The following is a 10,261-nucleotide window of genomic DNA, read 5'->3' on the forward strand; positions in this document are numbered from 1 at the left end:
TTATTGCTACTGCTTTCTTCATGTCAAATACATATTCCTCCAACTATGAGATTATGCAACTCCCGAACACCGGAGGAATGCCTTGCATGCTACCAAACGTCACAACATAACTGGGTGATTATAAAGATGCTCTATAGGTATCTCCGAAGGTGTTTGTTGGGTTGGCATAGATTGAGATTAGGATTTGTCACTCCGAGTATCGGAGAGGTATCTCTGGGCCCTCTCGGTAATGCACATCATATGAAGCCTTGCAAGCAATGTGACTAATGAGTTAGTTGCAGGATTATGCATTACGGAACGAGTAAAGAAACTTGTCGGTAACGAGATTGAACTAGGTATGAAGATACCGACTATCGAATCTCGGGGAAGTAACATACCGATGATAAAGGGAATAATGTATGTAGACATAGCGGTTCGACCAACAAAGATCTTTGTAGAATATGTGGGAACCAATATGAGCATCCAGGTTCCGCTATTGGTTATTGATTGGAGAGGTGTCTCGGTCATGTCTACATAGTTCTCGAACCCATAGGGTCCGCACGCTTAACGTTCGATGACGATATGTATTATATGAGTTATGTGTTTTGGTGACCGAAGGTTGTTCGGAGTCTCAGATGAGATCACGGACATGATGAGGAGTCTCTAAATGGTCGAGAGGTAAAGATTGATATTTTGTATGGTAGTATTCGGACACCGGAAGTGCCCCGGAATGTATCGGGTACATATTAGAGTACCGGAGGGGTTACCGGAACCCCCCGGGGAAAGATATGGGCCATATGGGCCATAGGAGGGTGGCACACCAGCCCACAAAGGGGTGGCGCGCCCCTCACTAGGGAGGAGTGCGAATTGGACAAGGGGAGGGGGCGGCGCCCCCCTTTCTTCTCCTTCTCCCTCTCCTTCCCCCTTTCCCTCTCCGGTAAAAGCGACCCCAAGTAGGACTCCTCCTACTTGGGGTGCGCCTAGGGCCGGCCTCCTCTCCCTCCCTCCTTTATATATGGGGGGCACCCATAGAACATACATCAATTGTTCCAAGCCGTGTGCGGCGCCCCCCTCCACGGTTTACGCCTTCGGTCATATTCCCGTGGTGCTTAGGCGAAGCCCTGCGCGGATCACATCACCATCACCATCACCACACCGTCGTGTTAATGGAACTCATCTACTTCCTCGACCCTCTGCTAGATCAAGAGCTCGAGGACATCATCGCGCTGAACGTGTGCAGTACTCGGAGGTGCCATACGTTCGGTACTCGATCGGTCGAAACGAGAAGACGCTCGACTACATCAACCACATTAAGCAAACGTTTTTGCTTTCGGTCTACGAGGGTACGTGGACACACTCTCCCCCTCTCGTTGCTATGTGATACGTCCATTTTGCATCATGATTTTATATCAATATTTATTGCATTATGGGCTGTTACTACACATTATGTCACGATACTTATGCCTTTTCTCTCTTATTTTATAAGGTTTACACAAAGAGGGAGAATGCCGGCAGCTGGAATTCTGGGCTGGAAAAAGGAGCAAATTTTAGAGACCTATTCTGCACAACTCCAAAAGTCCTGAAACTCCACGAAAGTCGGTTTTGGAATATATTAAAAATATTGGGCAAAGAAAGCACTGGAGGGGGGCCACCCACCAGCCACGAGGGTGGAGGGCGCACCCTACCCCCTAGGCGCGCCCCCAGCCTCGTGGGCCACCTGACAGACCCCCGATGCCCATATTTTGCTATATGGTGTCTTCTGCCCTGGAAAAAAAATCATAAGGAAATTTTCGGGACGAAGTGCCGCCGTCTCGAGGTGGAATCTAGGCAGGACAAATCTAGGGCTCTGGCAGAGCTGTTCTGCCGGGGAAACATCCATCTGGGAGGGGGAAATCGTCGCGATCGTCATCACCATCGGTCCTCTCATCAAGAGGGGGTCAATCTCCATCAACATCTTCACCAGCACCATCTCCTCTCAAACCCTAGTTCATCTCTTGTATCCGATCTTTGTCTCAAAACCTCAGATTGGTACCTGTGGGTTGCGAGTAGTGTTGATTACTCCTTGTAGTTGATGCTAGTTGGTTTATTTGATGGAAGATCATATGTTCAGATCCTTAATGCATATTAATACCCCTCTGATTATGAACATGAATATGCTTTGTGAGTAGTTACGTTTGTTCCTGAGGAATGGGAGAAGTCTTGTTATAAGTAATCATGTGAATTTAGTATTCGTTCGATATTTTGATGAGATGTATGTTGTCTCTCCTCTAGTGGTGTTATGTGAACGTCGACTACATGAAACTTCACCATGATTTGGGCCTAGGGGAGCATTGGGAAGTAATAAGTAGATGATGTGTTGCTAGAGTGACAGAAGCTTAACCCTAGTTTATGCGTTGCTTCGTAAGGGGCTGATTTGGGTCAATATGTTTCATGCTATGGTTAGGTTTACCTTAATTCTTCTTTCATAGTTGCGGATGCTTGCGAGAGGGGTTAATCATAAGTGGGATGCTTGTGCAAGGAAGTACAGTACCCAAGCACCAGTCCACCCACATATCAAATTATCAAAGTAACGAACTCGAATCATACGAGCATGATGAAAACTAGCTTGACAGAAATTCCCACGTGTCCTCGGGAGCGCTTTGCTTTATATAAGAGTTTGTCCAGGCTTCCCATTTGCTACAAAAAGGATTGGGACACCTTGCTGCACCTTGTTTACTTTTGTTACTTGTTACCCGTTACGAATTACCTTATCACAAAACTATCTGTTACCGATAATTTCAGTGCTTGCAGAGAATACCTTACTGAAAGCGCTTGTCATTTCCTTTTGCTCCTCATTGGGTTAGACACTCTTACTTATCGAAAGGACTACGATAGATACCCTACACTTGTGGGTCATCAAGACTCTTTTCTGGCGCCGTGCCGGGGAGTGAAGTGCCTTTGGTAAGTGGAACTTGGTAAGGAAACATTTATATAGTGTGCTGAAATTTACTGTCACTTGTTACTATGGAAAATAATCCTTTGAGGGGCTTGTTCGGGATATATCTTCACCCCGACCAGAAGTGAAAGGAGTTGATCCTCAACCTACTGAACCTACTAAAAAATATTTACTTTGAAATTCCTCCGGGTATGATAGAAAAACTGCTAGCTAATCCCTATACAGGAGATGGAACATTACATCCCGATATGCACCTAATCTATGTGGATGAAGTTTGTGGATTATTTAAGCTTGCGGGTATGCCCGAGGATGTTGTAAAGAATAAGGTCTTCCCTTTATCTATGAAGGGAAAGGCATTGACATGGTTTAGGCTATGTGATGATATTGGATCATGGAACTACAACCGATTGAAATTGGAATTTCATCAGAAGTTTTATCCCATGCATCTGGTTCATCGTGATCGTAATTATATATAAAATTTTTGGCCTCGTGAAGGAGAAAGTATCGCTCAAGCTTGGTGGGGGGCTTAAGTCAATGTTATATTCATGCCCCAATCATGAGCTCTCAAGAGAAATTATTATTCAAAAATTTTATGCTCGGCTTTCTCTTAATGATCGCTCCATGCTCGATACTTCTTGTACTGGTTCCTTTATGATGAAGACTATTGAATTCCAATGGGATTTATTGGAAAGATTAAACGCAACTCTGAAGATTAGGAACTCGACGAAGGTAAGGATTCAGGTATAACCCCTAAGTTTGATTGTGTTAAATCTTTTATGGATACTGATGCTTTTCGTGAATTTAGTACTAAATATGGACTTGACTCTAAGATATTAGCTTCTTTCTGTGAATCATTTGCTACTCATGTTGATCTCCCTAAGGGGAAGTGGATTAAATATCATCCTCCCATTGAAGTGAAAGTAGTAGAACCTATTAAATTTGAAGAAAAAACTATTACTTATAATGTTGATCCTATTGTTCCTACTGCTTATATTGAGAAACCACCTTTCCCTGTTAGAATAAAGGATCATGCTAAAACTTCAACTGTGGTTCGTAAGAGTAATACTAGAACACCTACACCCCCAAAACAAATTAAAGTTGAACCTAGTATTTCTATGGTCAAAGATCTCTTGGTCGATAATATTGATGGGCATGTTATTTATTTCTGCGATGAAGCTGCTATAATTGCTAGACCCGATACTAAAAATAAACATAGACCTGTTGTTGGCATGCCTGTTGTTTCTGTCAAAATAGGAGATCGTTATTATCATGGTTTATGTGATATGGTGCTAGTGTGAGTGCAATACCTCATTCCTTATACAAAGAAATTATGCATGATATTGCACCTGCTGAAATAGAAGGTATTGATGTTACTATTAAGCTTGCCAATAGAGACACTATTTCACCAATCGGGATTGTTAGAGACGTTGAAGTCTTGTGTGGGAAAATTAAATACCCTACTGATTTTCTTGTTTTTGGTTCCCCACAAGATGACTTTTGTCCCATTGTATTTGGTAGACCCTTCTTGAATACTGTTAGTGCTAAGATAGACTGCGAAAAGGATATTGTTACTGTTGGCTTAGGGGATATATCTCATGATTTTAATTTCTCTAAATTTTGTAGACAACCCCATGATGAAGAATTGCCTAGTAAATATGAAATTATTGGTCTTGCTTCTATTGCCGTGCCTCCTAATGATCCTTTAGAACAATATTTGCTCGACCATGAAAATGATATGTTTATGAATGAAAGAAGGGAAATAGATGAAGTACTCTTTAAACAGGGACCTATTTTGAAACACAACCTGCCTGTTGAAATCCTAGGGGATCCTCCTCCACCCAAGGGAGATCCCGTGTTTGAGCTTAAACAATTACCTGATTCTTTGAAATATGCTTATCTTGATGAAAATAAGATATATCCTGTTATTATTAGTGCTAACCTTTCAGAGCATGAAGAAGAGAAATTATTAAAAACTCTGAAGAAGCATTGTGCTGCTATTGGATATACTCTTGATGATCTTAAGGGCATTAGTCCCACTCTATGCCAGCACAAAATAAAACTGGAGAAAGATGCTAAACCAGTTGTTGATCATCAATGACGGTTAAATCCTAAGATGAAAGAAGTGCTAAGAAATGAAATACTAAAGCTTCGGGAGGCAGGTATAATTTATCCTGTTGCTGATAGTCAGTGGGTAAGTCCTGTCCATTGTGTCCCTAAGAAGGGAGGTATTACTGTTGTTCCTAATGATAAGGATGAATTGATCCCACAAAGAATCATTATAGGTTATAGAATGGTAATTGATTTCCGCAAATTAAATAAAGCTACTAGAAAAGATCATTACCCTCTACCGTTTATTGATCAAATGCTAGAAAGATTATCCAAACATACACATTTTTGCTTTCTAGATGGTTATTCTGGTTTCTCTCAAATACCTGTGTCAAAAGAGGATCAGGAAAAGACCATGTTTACTTGCCCTTTCGGTACCTTTAATTATAGATGTATGCCTTTTGGTTTATCCAATGCACCTGCTATCTTTCAAAGATGTATGATTGCCATATTCTCTGACTTTTGTGAAAAGATTGTTGAGGTTTTCATGGATGATTTCTCCGTTTATGGAACTTCTTTTGATGATTTCTTAAGCAACCTTGATCGAGTTTTGCAGAGATGTGAAGAAACTAATCTTGTCTTGAATTGGGAGAAGTGCCACTTTATGGTTAATGAAGGTATTGTCTTGGGGCATAAAATTTCTGAAAGAGGTATTGAAGTTGATAAAGCTAAAGTAGATGTTATTGAAAAGATGTCGTGTCCTAAAGACATCAAAGGTATAAGAAGTTTCCTTGGTCATGTTGGTTTATATAGGAGGTTTATAAAAGACTTCTCTAAAATTTCTAGGCCTTTGACTAATCTCTTGCAAAAAGATGTCCCTTTTGTCTTTGATGATGATTGTGTAGAAGCATTTGAAATACTTAAGAAAGCCTTGATTTCTGCACCTACTTTTCAGCCACCAGATTGGAATTTACCCTTTGAAATTATGTGTGATCACTACAAAAAAATACACTTCCGTGATGATACGTGTTTGTCACAGTAGGTCGCGTTTTTTGTCATGCATGTACATCCATGACGATTTTATGACAGAATCAAGATAGTCATACCTGTGCTGTCGTAGAAGTGTTCCATGACATTACCAAAATTATCATCATGGAAGTGTCCACTTCCATGACGATAAATCGCGCGTCACAGAAGTGCTTTCATCAAGGGTGACCGACACATGGAATCCACCATAACGGAACACCGTTAAGCTATCGGGTCGGGTTTTGGATCCGATAACCCATTAACAGCCCCGACCAATGGGGATTTTCCACGTGTAAAATCATCATTGGCTGGAGGAAACACGTGTCGGCTCATTGTCGGGTGGTAGGTACGACATATGCCAACGGATGGTTTATCATTGTGGGAGCCAGTAAGATATCGCCGATGCCTGGAAACGGGATGAGGCGAAGACATGCACACCGACGAATCTTACCCAGCTTTGGGGCTCTTCGTGGAGATAACACCCCTACTGCTGCTCTGCGGGGTCTCCGCATGATCACTAGATGAATAAGTTGCTACAAGCTGCTCCTAGAGCTGTTCGGTGAGAGGAAGAAGAAGGGCACGACTAGCTCCTCTCTTCCCTCTATGTGGTGGCTAAAAACTATCAGAGTCCAACCCTTTGCATGGGTGTCCCGGGGGGTTTATATAGGCCTACCCCCGGGGGTACAATGGTAATCCGGCCTAGGCGTGGGCCCAGGCTGTCAGCGTCTACGTCCGCCGGCTTCTGGGGCCCGCCGACCGGTGGGTCCTGCCGGCTGCCGGCCCCACCGCTTGGGGGGTCTTGTCGGGGGCTGGTTACTATCGCCTCGCCTCGGATGACGAGGGCTTTGTCGAGGTAAGCATGGCTACAGTACCACCGCCTTGCGGGTGCTCACTGTAGCCTTACCTCATCTTGTCTGCTTGGTGGTGCGCGCGCCCCGGGGAGGGGAGCAAGCCGGCTGCAGGAAGCCGGCCTGGCCTTAGGCCGGCTAGGGGAGGCCAGGCCGCCTTCGGATGTCTCTCTGACCAAAGGGGCCCGCCGCTTCTGGGCCGTACCAGCGGCCCGTCGTGGATGGCATCATGGTTCGCATGGCAACAGTGCCTCGCCGGACAGGGGATGTCCGCTCTGTACGATGTACTGTAGCCATGCTTGTTCCAAGATTCGGGGGTGGCAGGGTCCACTGTAGCCACGCCCCGTCTCGTCACTGTTATGGGGGGTTGACTATAGGGTACGGCCCATGGCCGCCTGCCATGGGCCGGCTTTTTCGGAGCCGGTCCTTCATGGGACGGCTTTCTTGGAGCCGGTCCTTCATGGGCCGCCTTTCTTGGAGTCGGTCCTTCATGGGCCGGCTTTCTTGGAGCCAGTCCTTCATGGGCCGGCTTTCATGGAGTCGGCCCTGTTGTGGTGTACCTCAAAGATTGCTTACAGCCGGGCCGCCTTTCGCTAGTCGGCCTAAGCGATAGCCGGCCAGAAGAAGGCGGCCTCGTGTCTTGGGCGCCTCAGGGCTCAGTCAGCCCATTGTTTTTTCCGAGGGCCAAAGGGAGCCGGCTAGGCTACCCGTGGTCATTTACTCCGACAGTAGTCCCCGAAGCTGGTTGGGCTTCGCGGCTGAAGGGGGAAACGAGAAGCTCGGCCAGCCTCCTATCCCAAAGAGCCGGCAGCTAGGAGCCGACCTCCCTTGCGCGTGCCTTCTCGGCGAAGCCTTCCCAAATTCCAAAGGCGGGAAAACAACTGGTGCGCCAGCCAAGCGGCGGGTTGACCGCCAGCTACCCGCGCGCCGTGTGGCTCCCTTCGGCTGGGAGGGCCTGCCAGCCCACGCGTGCGACGGGACGCCGCTGCAGGCCAGGCCCCACCACTTCCGCGCCTCGGCCCGTGCGTGGATCTTTTGTGGCCCGAAACCAACAGCACGTCTTCCGGCGATGGTTCCCACTCGCCATCAAGGCGCGATAATCGCGGGCCATGGGGGAGTGGGCGCAGTTAATCCCACGCCCCCCCACACCTCGCCTCCTCGGCTTCGCCGCGCGAGGCTATAAGTAGGGGCGGGGAGGGGGAGCAGCAGTTGTTCGCACGCTTTCCCTCGCCATGCCCCCTCCTTTTTCTTCCTCGCCGCGGTAGCCCTTCGCTGTGCTCCCGCTCCGCCATTCTTTTCTTCTTCCCAGCGCGCCGCAGGCTTGCTACCTCCACGCCGAGCGCCCTCCGCCGCCACGCTTGCCGTCATGGCTCCGACATCAAGCTCTTGGGACGGCTCCACCGTCCGCGACGACCACATCAATTTCCTCCACAAGACGCGGCGGCTGCCCGGCGAGCATCTTTTGCGAGTCCGTCTTGCGCTAGCGAGGGAGGTTTCGCCGACGCCGGAGGAAGGCGAGCGAGTAATCTTCTACTCGCACTGCCTGTGCGGCGTCGGCCTCCCCGCGAGCGGCTTCTTCCGTGCATTTCTCGATTTCTACCAGCTTCAGCCGCACCACCTCACCCCCAACACGGTGGTGCTGCTGTCGGCCTTCATCTCGTTGTGCGAGGGTTTCCTCGGTGTCCTCCCCACCATCGAGCTCTGGGGGGAGCTCTTCCAATCCAAGCTCGGCACGGTCGTCGCGGGCGTGTCGGCTCCATGCGGCGCCTTCATTGCCATAAGGAGGTCCACCGCCGACAACCCCTTCCCTCCTATCGCGCTGATCCAGTCGGTGAAGCTCTGGTAACGTTCTTACTTTTACGTGAAGAACGTCGCCCCAAACGGCGATTATGTCAATTTGCCGGCTTACGTGGACGGCTCGCCGGCTACGAGGCCGGCTTCATGGTCCTACCGGTCCAGGTCACTAACGCCGGCTGGAGCTGGTGCCATCGCCAGGCTTTGGGTGCTGGTCCAGTCGAAGCGCCTGACCGGGCCCGACTTGATCGCCGCCTTCGTCAAGCGCCGGGTTCTTCCGCTTCAGGGCCACCCTCATCTGCTCTGTCAGATGAGCGGCCGCTTCAACCCAAGCCGGCTCAGCACCAGGGAGATGCCTCACGACGAGGTGTCGTACATGGTGAACTACATCGCCAACTGCAAGCTCACCGAGGACTGGCAGTATGGCAAGGCGCTGTACTCTCGCGCCAATCTACCACCCTTGGTAAATTTTCTTTCTTCCTTTGTTGCCCAATTTTCTTTTCTGGCCGACTCTTGACTAGTCGGTTTGCCTTCAATTAGAATCCTCTCCTTCATCCTTCGGCTGGGACTGCAGGGCCGGAGCGCGAGTTCGCCCCCGACCGCGAGGCGGACGACTCCGAGGACGCCGACTTGGGGGCGGCCGCCCTGGACGACGACGCCGCGGGGGGTGGCGGCGAGACAGGCGGCTCCGGTTTCACTACCGGCTTTGACGACTGGCCCGATGATGACAAGGCCGATCCCATTCCGCGCCGCCAGCCGGCGACCGACCCCCAAGGCGCCGGCCCATCCGGCGGGCCGACCGCGCGAGGCGGCACACAGAAGCGCCGAGCGGCGCTGACTCTCATCGGAGGCCGGCTGAAGAAGCCCAAGGGATCCGCGGCGGAGACCAAGCGGGACGAGGCGGCCGCAAAGGCGGCCCGCTTTCGCAAAGTGGTGAAGCAGCCACAGGCGGTCTCGGCGTAAGGTCTGGTCCTTACGCACTTTTTCTTTCTTTAGTCGATGTTCTTCTAAGCCCTTTCTCCGTTTTGTCAACCAGGGCCCCGCTTTCTCTTGAGCGGACTACCGCCGCCTCCATAGTCGGTGGAGTGGGAGGATCTACGGGCTCCCGTCGCATAGACCCCCGCGCCAAGCTTTAGGCGGCGACGGAGCGGAACGCGCGGGAGGCGCGGGAGGAGCAGGAGGCGGAGGAGCGAAGGGCAGCCGCCGCCAGGTCGGCCCAGGAGATGACGGCGGAGTCGGTCGAGGCGCACTCCGATGCTGCAGCCAGGGCCCAGGCGGAAGTCGAGGCCGTGGAGAGGGCGGCGGAGGCCCTGCGTGGCCAGCCTCCGCAACTTGTCATCCCCCTCCGCTCCGCGCTCCCGGGCGTCCCGGTGCCCCCGACGGAGGAAATCGGCCGCGACCCGCGGCGATGGAGAGGGAGGGGGGTGACGTAGTCGTCCCGGAGGGAGAAGTGGTGCCGCCTCCATCGGCCGGGACTGGGCAAGGCGGCCAGCCCGAGGTGCCGCCTAAGCAGCCGGCGGGAGGAGAGCCGACTGCAACGGCGGATCTTGTAGTCCTGTCACCGACTCGCCGACGTGCGGGAAGGGCAGCTTCAGAGCCGGATCCACAGAGGGCGGCTGACTCCAGCTCATTG

Source organism: Triticum aestivum, chromosome 2B, assembly GCF_018294505.1.
Source record: "Triticum aestivum cultivar Chinese Spring chromosome 2B, IWGSC CS RefSeq v2.1, whole genome shotgun sequence".
Taxonomy (NCBI): domain Eukaryota; kingdom Viridiplantae; phylum Streptophyta; class Magnoliopsida; order Poales; family Poaceae; genus Triticum; species Triticum aestivum.